General features: G+C 37.8%; 1 protein-coding gene across 10 annotated transcripts in view; it reads right to left on the bottom strand.

The window, feature by feature from the left end:
- Positions 1 to 13,606, bottom strand: part of DISP1 (dispatched RND transporter family member 1) — an 84,355-nt gene that overhangs the window by 16,574 nt on the left and 54,175 nt on the right. The gene's annotated exons all lie outside the window — the stretch shown is intronic.

Here is a 13,606-nt window from a genome sequence, read left to right as displayed (position 1 = left end):
ATTATTCATACTTGCAACTATCCAGCAAGCACTTCATTTTGTTATCTATTGATCAGCAAATCCCACATACATTTCACTTGAAATAATTCTAATCCCCATGAATAATCTGTAAGTCTTTCCAAGAATTTCCAATCTATGAAAGTGATATACAATCAGTATGTACAATATCTAACCATACTTAGGCTTTGGTTAAGTTATGAACTTGTTTCACCACAAAGGGTGTATTTAATACTACTTCTTAAAGAAGTAGAGAAAACAATGAATTAAGAAACAGCTGCTTACCTAAAATAGGTCACTCACTACGTCTGCACTGAGGTTTCTTAAGGAGTATTTGTATACTTTCAGACCACTGGACTAACAGCTCCAACTTCGGACCCTTTGTGGGTTGTCTTGAAAGTCTGTAGCCAAATTCAGTGCTTGAGAATGAGATATGCTGTCATTCAAAAGAAAGATTCACCACGCAGGGTTGAAACTGCAGCCCAAGGGAACAGCCATTCTGGCATAGTTACCTCAAACCAGCTGCAACCACGCCTGTACAAAATGACAGTACTGCTCAGACTACATCTACTTCTAATTCATATAAAAGTGAGCCTCGAAGTCAAAGCCTATTACAGCAAACAAAAAGCATGATCTAAGTAAAACAGCTCCTAACACAGCAACAGGCAGTCTAATTCAGATGCATGTTCTAAGTGTTGTCAAATAACATGACAGCAAAAGGAATGATGAAAATAGAATTGACCGAGAAAAATAAACACTAGCATTCTTATTATTCTCTTCTTCAGTGGAAAGGATGGATGAAAAAAGCCCTCTTTCACTCTTCACGCTCATTCATTGTATGTCTCAGGCAATATGGCACAAATGTAATGGTGATGGAACATTTCATCAAGAAACACAAAGTCTCTCTACATATTTCCTCAAGAAATAAAGATCTGTTTCAATTTAACTGTGATATTCTTATCACATAAGAATTGTATGAAAAGAGATTTTTCCACTGCAGTGTGGAAATGCTCCAACGCACCAAAGCATTGTAGCAGCTAATGGGAACAAGAACAGAGCAGCACAAATCACTGCTATCAGCCCTCAGGAGGCTGGAGAAGGGGAGCAGGAGAGGAGATTCCCCAGTTCACAGCTGCAGTAACTCGAACACTGAGGAAAGGTACAGACAAGAGTTTTCTGTGAAATTTAGCCGCAGAAATGAAGGCTACGTTTATGAAATGTCATCAACTTCCAGTTTGTAGTCTTAGTTAAAGAAATACTGAACACACTCATTTTCCAACTAATACCAAAACTTTTCTGGTACTTCTGGTGCCAAGGGAAGAATAACGTACTTGTCAGCTACTACAGATACCCAAATAAACTGATTTCTGAATTGATTTTTGCAGCTGTAAGCTGCCTGAGGCTGCAAAGAAGCTGTGTGGCAGGCTCAAGAGGCTTCTTGTCATCCCACCTACAGCCTCAGCCACAAAACCACCTTCACACTGGCTAGCACAGACGATAAGAAACTGGGCACTGGGGTCGGAAACCACTGAACTCGAATCTGGAGGGAGTTTTCTATATGGAGATAAACACTGCAACAGGGAGGCCTTTTATAGACCAATTCAGCACCAAGAGCACAGGCTGAGTTCACACTTCCATGCCTGTATGGAATGGGACAAATCTTGAGTCAGATAACATGCTTTTGTAATTGCAGCACACATTGTTGAGATTCTAGATTAAAGAGAAACATATCCACACATATTTACTGTCAATAGAGTGATTCAAAGGTTTATTTCTAGGTTTTATTTTTAAAAATCTGCATTTCCATATATGCCAAGTTACTTGTGAAAGTCAGTCCCTTTCTTAGCTGAGCCGTAATGGACCTCACTACAAGCTACACCACCGTACAACTATGTAACACAACAAACAGCCGTACAAGGACGAACAGAAGAGTACAGGTGGATGTAATTCAGGTCTATACTGATGTGTGTTCAGGTTTGACAATTCCAGTTTATATTGACAGATTAAATTGCCTTCTATATGCTCACTTTGCCAATTTTAGTGCCCAATTTTCCAATAATGCTAACCTCCATGGTAGAAAAACCAAGCAGGTGATTTATTTGAGGTCTAACTCCCCCCAGAGAGAATGCTTTCCTCTGCCCGGCTGCAGTACTGCTCACACAACAAAACACCATGACCAGTGATCTCTCTGATCCCATAAAGGGTTGGCTGCTTCATCTGGAGAGTCGTGCCCACACATCCCCCAATCCCACGGTTTGCTCAGGCAGTGAGGTACAAAACTGCCACAGAATCATACAAGCTCCTAAGAAAGCTAGCGAGACAAAATTTTGTTGGGAAGGACTAATGTGGAATCAGTATTGCTCTGGGGATGATGCACGCACCCTCTCAATGCATCTTATTGTGTACTGTCTTTTTCTGCAGCAATCTCTGCCCTTTCTGCACAGAAAATCTTAGTAAAAGGGCATGACTTAAATCTCTCCTCATCAAAATATACCCCGTATTTCAATTATGTCATTACAACAATTATATGGCAAGTCAGATTTTCTCAGAATTTAAGATTTGCTTAAGATTAAACTTGCAGAACTAACTTTGGCTAATTTATGTACACAAAAAGAATACAAGCACCAGTACAATCGTTTCATACCTTCCCTCTTTCCCATCAAAACCTAACTACATTTCCCTCTGTTTCCTCCACCTGCAAAATATATTCAGTGCCGAACAAATGATGATGATTAAGTTCTTCAAAGTTAGGGAGGGTTAAAGGTCACACCTGCTATCATACTGTTTTGTTTCAAAAAGCATGCATTAAAGAAACCTGTGTACACCAGAGTGAATTCCAGCAGTGTAACCAATCCCTTGCAGCTGTTGTGATGACTCTATTATATAAGGCAATAGGAAAAGTTATCCCTGTAAACTATGCACAAAAATTCTTTAGTTATGCTCTAAAATACAGAAATGCATGGTAAAACCAGATCTTTCCCGCTTAATTAATGCTGCTGTGTCCAATTTTTGGGGCATTATACTCCCATTTAGTCAGTTTAAATAACACCACTAAGCTCTGAAAAAAAAAAGTCTAGACAGAAAAAAACAATCAGTTTTCATGAGAAAGAAATGGTGAATTCCATAACTGTGTTGGGACAAAAGCCAAGCTGACACATGTATTGAATTACCCTTGTAGTCAGTTCTCAGAGATTTGATAGCAGAAAGTGACAATCACTTTTGTTTATTATAGAAGCAGCAAAACAAGCGTATTACATAAATTACAGTCACATTAAAATCCAATGCATACTGCGTTAAGGGGGAAGAAAAGCACAGGTTATACACTACTACCATTTACTGCAAGCCTTGCCTCTATTCAGTGGATGCTTTGCTTCAAGTAGTCCTTTTCTAATGGCTAGTTTAGGCCAAACATCATACAATTAGGAACTACAGAATGAGAAGATAAATAGATCGGCTATAAATCCTCTATATACCTCAACATGAAATTTGCCTGATTGCCTAGCATGCTTCTGTGCAAAATGGTGAAAAGGAGGAGTGTTGGTTTTGAAAAGCACTGCCATAAGATCTGACAGCTTATGGCAGGTGATGACAAGTAACAAGTAACAGGAGGGAGGACTGGGGCACCAGTTCGGACTACAACACTACTATTCATCTAGTCACTCTAAGCAAGCACTTCTCACTCAGCACTTCCATCAGCATTTTGAACAGTGCGGAAACAGAATACATTCACATCCTCGTGCACATACCAGCTTGAAGTGGGCAAACGACAAACACAGAAAAAATCAACTGTTTTACATCTTGTTCAACCTGAGAGAGAACACTGCAAGTACTCTAGCTTCCTGAAGCAGAACATAGTGACACATCCTGCCTTCTTCTCAGAATGGCCAAAGTTTCTTTCAACTACAGCACTGAATCAGTTTTCTCATGCATGTTAGCAGATTGGCACGGGTGTAACAGGAGAGCTTCCTGTCCTCATTTCAAGAACCACTGCAAAAAGGCAAGCTCTTGGAAATTTGAAGTGTGATTAAATCTAGTTCTACAGCCTTTACATTAGTTGGACATTACATGCCACAAAGCAATGTTTCATGAGCATATTCCCCAGCATGTAACTGTTTCAAATGAATTTAACACTTAATAATAAAATTATGGATGGTTTATTGTTTATGCAGTGCATTTGTTTTGCTTATCTACTGCATTTCATGGGAATACAAATGGAATGTATCAGATGACAATATAAGTACCTACATATTCCAAGACATTCTTCTACAATTTTTCTTCACAAATCTTGATTGCAAACAAAGCTATCAGCTGAAGGAACAACTTTCACCTCACGTCACAATTAATCAATAGTAGTTGCTTCATGAGCTGATGCAAGAAATGCTGCAGAAAGAGTCTATGGCATAGAAAATGTGTTGAAAATTGTTCTTTGATGCATACTTAGAAGAGCATTTTCTACCTAATGTGAAGCAACCAGCATTTAAAAATGTGTAGGGGGATACCGTAAGTTAAAAGATTGAAAAAGATACTAATATGACTTTTTTATATAAACATTCCTGCCTACTTGTTTATGTAAGTAGTTTTATTAAGTCAGTTGAAGAGGGTCAATACATTTCAAAACATGCTTTTGTACTAAGTTGGCCAAACAATGTCTTCTTAAAACACCTTAAATCCCTATCACAACTCTAGATATTACCTTGGCTAAATATTTGGATTCTGAGTTATTTCATGACACTTAAATGCAATTAATTTCTACTATGCAGTGCACAGATGTAGAGACTGAAGCTCAAACACAGAAAGGCTTTTCCCCTTTGTTCCATGGAGAAATAAGAAACAAAGTAGGCTTTGAGCTGAAATTCACACTGTGGGATTTCCACTCCAGACACAAGGCAGCACTAAGGCACTGATTGGGAGTGCCCTATTCTAAAGTATAAGGCAAGAACTCAAAGCACCACAGACAAATCTGAAAGTGTTGGTGTAGGTGCTTCTTCTGTAAGAGAAGGAAACCTTCTAGCCTTGGCTAAATGTTGCCACCACATAGAGCCACAGTCCGGCTGAGGCTGACAGGGACCTCTGGGTCCATCAGATCCCTGCTCAAACAGGGACATTCAGTGCAGGCTGCCCAGGCCCATATATAGTCTCCAAGGAGGAGACTCCACAGCCTCTCTGGGCAACCTGTGCTCTGTCATCTGCACAACAGAGAACAACAGAACTGCTGACTGATGTTCAGACAGCTCCAGCTGGAACCAGCACTACCTGAGGATGCTCTGCTCTTCTTTGTGCCAATGTCTGCCAAGAAGTTTATTGCACATTCCCCGATAAATGGAGGATAAGCATCTCAAATAGACATACACCAGGCTTTGCAACCTCACTGCAGAAACTGCTCTCAGATGTCAAAGTAATGACTGCTGATAAATTCAGTAAATCCAGATGGAATCCATGCTCAGCTGCATTTCAATAGGAACAGTTATAGTGGAACATAATTTGAGGACTCAAACATATGTCCAAGTATAGAACAGAAAAAAAACACACAGCACATGTGTAAAATAGTGTGCTCTTCAGGACACAAACTATACCTTCTTTTTGGAGCACCTCATATACCACGGGTGCCTAAAGATAGCGGTTAAAAAAAATAATCACTACAAGGTAATAACATAAAAACTAATTTTGCTGTCTTGCATTTTAATTTACTGATGAGATGTGAATGTTAAATTAACAATAAACAGCTCTACTTACTGGAAAAAATATCAACATAAAGCTTCCTCTGTCCAAGGATTATGAGGTGTTAAACCTCAAAGCTTTGCCACGCCGGAGGGAAGTTATTCCCTTTGTTGGCAGATCCGGTTGCAAGAAGCGATAAAGCATAGCTTTTCACCATTATTACACTGAAGGATAAGCTAAATCCCTGCAGGATAGAATGAGATACGCATCTTATTGCACACCTTCCCTCAGAACATGCGATACGGAATAAATCCCCGCAGAGAAAGAAAATCCTAGCGTTTTTAGAATGTTACTGACCCATGAGAACAATTTTAATTGCTCCAAAACATTAAGCTAGCTTTTGACACTGTCAGATATAACACCTTTCCTGTGTTATCATTTTAACACTCAAGGAACAAACAAAGCAATTAAGTTGTAATAAAAAAAAAATTGCAAACCTCCAAATTAAATTTTCTCGTTCTTGCTCACATAAAATGTCCAAAACAACCCAAAAAGATTTTACTTTTTCTTTCTCTCCAGAATGTCAGAGATGACCTGAAACTACTGCTGTTTCATCCCATCAAAAAGTGTGAAATTTCAACGTTGCACCTTCGATTAACCTTACACTTATGAATTATTTCTATTATGACTTTTCTTACGCATAAGTTTAAGCAAAATGAAAGACCTTGTAGCAAAGACCAAAAATCAATAGCTTGCCAATTCACATTTTTATAGCTGAAATACCAGATTTTATAAAGGTTCTTTCTCTTCTCCTATTCTTCCCTGCCTTCTCAGTTCCAACTGAGGATTTGTTCTGTTTACAGGAAGTATGAACTAATAATATTATCATTCTCAAAGGAAAAATACAGTAAGGAAGGTGTTACCACTGATAAAATAATTTCCATTTAAATCGCAGAATCTTGAGTTAAAGTGTATCATCTGTTGGCCTATAGCATGCACAACGGGTAACAAAAAAGACTTCTTTAAAATCAGTGACAAACCCTACGTAACTGCGACAGCACTAAAGACAGGGGCACATTTAGCATCACATGGCAAGTTGAACACCAGTGCTGAACTATTCAAATAAAAAAGGCTTAGGAAAATACCACCATGAATCATTACTTGAGAACAAGCCAGCAGCTAGTTTGGAGCAGACTAATATTATTGCAAGACCCCTCACAAGCCTAAAACCATTAGTCTTTTTTCTTTTCTCTATAATTACGGTGAAGTTAATAGATACGTTTTGGGATTTAAATGATGATCAGAGTAGTTTTCAGCAGTTTTGCTGGCAAAAAGTTCCCTCCTTAGAAATATTTTATTTCAAAGCTGTTTTTATTACACTTCCCAGTTGAATGGAGGAATGCAAGGTCATGGTCACATCTTGTATTTCTCTGACAGACAGGAAATTAACACGACCCAACAAAATAACATACAGAGCACAGAAAGCTTCATCAGATGGTACCAAGTAGAATAAGAGAGATATACAAGAACACCTATTTTTGTAAAGGTGTTTCTCCACAAAAACTGTAAACCATGTTCTTATAGGCATTAATGACTGACAACAAGCGCACCTAAGTTTGACTGTGGAATAGGGGGACTTCAGGTGTAATATATGTGACTTCAGCAGGCACAGGCTTTGTTCTTCCTTCCTGGACAGATGGAGGAATTTGTGGCTGTAAGTCACCAGAGGAATCGCTTTTGCTCACAGAAGCTTAGAAGACCTCCTTTGAACATAAAGCTTTTTTCCAGACAGAATACATTCCCCTCCAGTTTCTTCCAAAATATCAGTCTAACTACTGGGACAAATGCTAATTTTAACCTCTCTACATATTTAACAACTTACAGTAAATGAAAATACCATTAATTAGTTTTAGTTAAAATTCAGCAAGGTATTTCACTTCAAACAAACATATTAGTGCTATGATGCTGTTCCAACGTTTGCAAATACAGTCATTTAGAGTATCATAATTTTTAAATGATATAAAGCAAATGTATGTTCAACACAACTAAGAGATTAAAAAGGATTTAGCATGCAACTAGAAAAAAAGGATTTTTGGATATGGTAACTTCACTGAAAAACTAAGCATACATTATGCAGCATCACCTTTTGCATTTCCTGAGAGTACATCTGTTTTGCTTACTTAGTGGAGAGCAAGCAAAAAAGAAACATTTACAGTACATCTCAATGGTCTCAGTACTGTAGCTAAGATGCCAAAAAAGTACTGCAAGATACATCAGGACTGTAATACAAATGTAACATAATCAAACCCATCCAGGAATAAGTTAGCAAAAGTTCATCCACTTGACTGAATGGGACTTTTCCTGATCCAGTACAATTATCCATTTTTACTTTGGAAATGAAGTTCTCAAGGGTTCAGGGTTTCTGAAATGCGATCAGTTGTAATAGCTCAGAGTTTCTACCTGTAGCTCTGCTACCTGTACTGATCAATCAGTGGTAATTTGTATTCTGTATTAACAGCCAAGGTTTTAAGGCACTTGTTCATTCAGCAGATAGATACCCTGATATCATCGGCAGAAACTTCATATCAAACTCAGAGTAACAAAATCAAAGTGAATTTGCTCAGACGTGCATTATCCTTCTGCACTTCTTTTATGTGTGTGGCTTTTTTGGGAGGGGTACTTTTTTGTTGTTTTTTCTTTTTTGTTTTTGGTGTTGTTTTCACTGTTCTGAAACAACAGAAGTACGCTGAGTACTTAAAAGCACATCCATTGATTATTACTTACTAGGAACTGAAGAACACATTGAAATATCGTCAGAGAGGAAGGACAAATGATTTTGGAACAAGCCACAGCCAATTATAGAAACTTACACACAGCTTTCCAAAGTCAATTACCCTACTGCAGATGAGGCGAGGGATTTCAGGCACAGGAAGTTTGTTTTTCAAGTATGCAGTACCTGGAGTCTCTAAGTGACAGATATGAGGGTCCCAGCATCTCCCAGCCGCTCCTTAGCAGAGCACCAACCTGGCATGGTCTTTTTTGTTATCACATTAATGCTTGATTCAAAGCAGTGTTTTTTCTAGACAAACCTTAATGCTTAATTACTACAATTAAAAACCTACAAGAATCCCTTGGACTGCCTAATGAAGTAGCTGTGACGCTTTGTTTTTAAGTGCATTTTCATTTTTTTTCTACGTGTGTTACTTTTAATTTGGTTGACCACTGAATTATAAATGAAATTTTCAATTCAGATTGTGGTCTCTGTACTCTGTCCTTTGCTTTCAGCTCTGTGCAAGATTAACAAAGCGCAGCATGATGTTTGCATAGCTGACAAAGAACAATAATTAGCATTGGAACAGTCAATGGATTAATAAAACCAGAAGAAACCTCTTAAATTATCAGCAAGAATAATATCTTAAGACTAAGTAAAACTTAAAAAAAAAATGCAGAAAATTAAGAAAACACAACTTGGATTGTTGAGTACCACGAAAACAAAATCCAGAGAAAGAACAAGAAACCATTTGTCTGGTCACAGGGAGAGCTCTTCCTGTACACTCACACAACAGATTATCTGCATTTGGATTCAGATTCAGAACAAAAAACAACCATGAAATTGCTATACATTCCTTGCCCATTCATCATTTATATTAAAATCCAAGAATGCCAATGTGCTGCTAATACTGTGGCATGAATGGGAACACCTAATTTGTGGTTCCCATTTGCCTCCAGCCTCTCCATTCTGGGAAATCATGGGAAACCAAGAATCCCTTTTGTAGCGTGGAGTAAATGACTTTAACGAGATTAAAGTCAGAATTTGTACTGTTTCCACACAAATGACCAACATGCAGCAACTCATGCTCTATAGCATGAATCAGGATATTCGCAACATGTGAAACACTGAATGAAGTAGCAGCAGCATCTTCTGCCTTTCAGCTGAAGGTTCAGAAACAATCTTCAAAAATCTAATTAAAGAAAGGGAATTAAGTTTTTAATTGACCTATAATACAACATTCACATTATACAAAAGACGTTAACGCATACTCTGCATAAAAAGTGAAAAGAAAAGCATTCTCTGTGTTAAATATAGCAGAAGCTAAAAATTTTCAAAACTGGAAAGTAGATAGGTGGAAAATATTTTGTCTAAAATCTCTATGTAGTTCTTACAAGCAGTTAATGTTGCTGACATAAAAAACTATCCTAAGAACTATTGTATACACATGTATACATATAATCAGCTCTGCAAGCCAGGCCGAATGTACTAGATAACAATTATCCTTTTCCTGGAATCAAGCAGGGAGCTGTTCCATAACAAAGTCTTGTTATTAAGACTGGTATTTGGCAAACATTCCCTTGCTTTTTGAAAAAAACAAGAGCTTTTTATTTCTTTCTGCTTCTAATATTTGTGCCAAGTCACTAGAAACAAAATATAAAATGGGTAAGAGATGGTTACAATGCTCTATCATCACAGCCTTTGCATTACCATAGAATTCCTTTTTGAAGTATCAAAATGTAAGTACTGAAGTACAGCTGTAATGGTGTTTAAACTGCGTGTGGCACACAACTCTGTGAGATACAGCAGAGTTCTGAATACCAGAACCATAACAGAAATCCGTAGCACAAAACTGCCCTGGAACTTTCCTTATCACCACTTCTGGTAGCTCCCTGACCTCTCCTTCCCTAGCTTCTGTCTCCAAATCCATAGATAGAAATTTTCTATATTGTATCACAAAAGATAGATTCCAGAAGAGGTAGCATCGAGATTAGCAAGGATACAGGCACTTTTTAATTTGAGTTTTCACATTAAAAAGTTCAGATAAAAGTGTGAGAGAAGCAGTTTAACTGGGACCAGATACAGCAGCCAAACACATTGTTAACACACGCTTTCCACAAATTAAGACTGAACCTTTTCTGCACATTCTTGCTCTTCTGTCCCTACTGACATGCCTGCATTCATGTATAAATAACAGATACTGAAAAATACCAGGAATGTTTTTAAAGTGTTTTCTGATGTTATACTTCTTTAGTGTTTAGCTCTGGTAGAATACGCAACCCAGCACTGTTTATTTTATTTTGCTTTCATCCCACTAAACATGCTGCTGGGCTGCACATTTTTACTCTTCCCTAGTGACTCCTAACTTGGTCCTTCCAGTTGTCAAGCATCAGTCTTCTTCACTTCTTAACAACAGATTAACAGCCTTGTTTGGGTCCTCTTCATTTCTACGGTCTGTCCAGTGAAGGATGCTGATGATGACAGAAGCAGATGGTGGCAAAGGAAGAACAATAACCACCCACCTTCCAGGGGTTCCAAGCCCCACACATTTGTTTATACATAAATGCTTTCAGACACAGTTACTCCAACATAAGCCTTTCAAAAGGACAGGGTGGAAAATCCTCCAGTAGTACCTATACAGAAGAACTAATTGTACCATTCAGAGTGATCAGTTTAGAAGCTGTCAGAAAGCAAAGTGAGTTCCCTGGACAGTTACATTCTGATGTGGACAGACAGCTGGAATTTCAAAGAAACTTTGTGCAGTCAAGATACCCTGTTCACTACAAAAGAGGGATGAACACGTTTGAATGAACTACATCTTAACAGTGCATACAAAATACCACAAAAACTTTGCTCAATATTCTCTAACTTCAGAAAGATATCTGAAAGTTAGAACCATTCTGACCAACAGTTCACTTGTTTTACCAGCGACCATATTAAAGATTTTTTTTTTGCCATCATCACATTGTATACCACCAACCACTAAAAATGTTTTGTTTATATAAGAAGCCTTTCTCATCTAAAAAAATACCAGTTCCCCAGGCATTCAACTTATCATATATAGATGCCATTTCCATAAAACTTTATTTATAAACTTCAAAGCTGAATGCTACAAAATTCCAGATCCAGCCAGCTTTAAGAGGATAGGACAAGTGTGGCATTATTTCAATGTCTTCTTTATGCACTCCAATCCACAATGATATTCCAGATCCACATTCCTTTAAAGTTAGGTCACTGACAAATGTTAAGCCTTGGGCTTAAAAACCTGACAAAACCTGCCATGCTGAAACAATTGGTTACCTGCCCAGAGCTGTAAGCATATTTGCAATTCGCAAAAATTGTTCGCCTTCCTCTACTGAATCATTCCCCCCACCAAAAACCCTAACCAATATTCAAATGTGTATTTTTAAATGTAAAGACCTAAACTGAAGCTAGTTTGACTACATTCTGAATTTAATTTATGTAACATAGGAGAGCCTGCATTTTAAGTAACCCTGTTAAAACATGCATATTTTATAAAACTGGATGATTTCCAATGAGCCTTGTAAGAAAAATGCCTGGAAAAGAAGCTGTTCTGCAGATTTTAGGCTCAAAATATAGTAAAATTAGAGTGTGGAACAGTAGTCATTTAAAAATATCTTGCGTACAGCATTACTAATCTCTTTAGCACTGCAAAGTAACTACTGATAAAACAGATTGCTGCTTCTTGAGCATACATCTATCCCTCTGCAAGACTACACCCAATTGCATTGTGTTTTTAACTCCCACCAGCATGTCTTCGTTGACAATGGTCTCACTGTATGCTAAACTGGATTCACATTGCAAAAGAGAATGTAACATTGAGACACACCTTGTAGATTACTCAGAAAAGACAGTGTTTGGTTCCATGACAATAACACCAGCTTCTTCAGCATGGCAAGGGACCCGACTTCTATTTACCATATTTTGAGCTGAAAATGAGTGACAGCAACTAGAGGCTGGATGGTTCTTAGCAGATGGATAAAAATATTTAATTTGCATACTGCAAGCATCTTCTCGTTGAGAAAACTCAGTTGCATTAACTACAAGGAATTCCAGAAAAGAAACAGTGAACTTTTGATAGGGATATGTACAGCATGCTAAAAAAGACAGATGGCTTAAAGGTCAGGTTCTACCCTTATTTTGACTGCTAACATTCAGACGAACGTTTATCAAATTATTTATAATTTATGTAGTAACGTCACAGTGAGGAAGTGCAAGATTAAAAAAAGCATCTTGGCTCAAGATCCTCATCAGAGGAGTTCAAACAAACAAAAACCACCAACATACAGTATTTCTGAAATAGTCTGGGAATCATTATTTATCCGAAAGAAGAATTTTTCAGTGCTCTTACCCAGCGCAAGAACAAAAACCCAGATTACACATCAAATCACATTCCTCTCCTCAAGACTATGGGATACAGATGAAGTTTAACAGTCCTGGCTCCAGAGCAAGAAAAACAGCAAAATTAGTGCACCCAGTTTGACAGTGAAAAGCATGCTTGACTGATTCAGTAACTGTTCAACTGCCTGCATATCTTTGAGTACAACGTTACATAAAAGTTTTCATCTCTCCTTAAAAATTAAGGAGCGATGGGCTGGAAAACACAGGTTTCATGGTAAGCTGTTGAACAATTAAGATTTTTACATTTGTAAGAGGAATAACTGGCAGGGAAAGCGGACTTGCACTTTACGTTATCCTTATTTTCATCTGCTTTTACCTCAAGAAAAAAAATCTTTATTCACTTTGACATTTTCCACACTGGATATTTCTCCCAGTCTGATATTCTTGGAAGTTCAGAATTAGTTCATTTCAACAAGACAAAATACATATAACCATCTGAAAATAACTTGTAGCTCCAACTTTTAGAACAAGGATGCAGATGTTGGACAACAGGGAGACAAGGAGACATTTACTGTCCAGTGAAAAACCATGCAGTTTGGCTCAAGTACATCTCAGAAAAAAAATAAGCTTGCATAAAATCTTGCAAGTGTGTATGGCAATAGGGAATTCAAGTTTTAGAAATTGCCTCTTGGACTGACAGCAATCTTGACTGCTCAGAACCAGCAAGCTGTAGTAGCATTCTCTTGTGATCATTGCTTCGTGTAGCTTGGATACTGTCATGGGATCTCCAAAAGTAACAGATAAAAAAGAGGTAAGTGT

Source organism: Tympanuchus pallidicinctus, unplaced genomic scaffold (assembly GCF_026119805.1).
Source record: "Tympanuchus pallidicinctus isolate F22 unplaced genomic scaffold, pur_lepc_1.0 scaffold1, whole genome shotgun sequence".
Taxonomy (NCBI): Eukaryota; Metazoa; Chordata; class Aves; order Galliformes; family Phasianidae; genus Tympanuchus; species Tympanuchus pallidicinctus.
The sequence above is the reverse complement of the archived record's forward strand: the minus strand, read 5'-3'. Positions and strand labels throughout refer to the sequence as shown.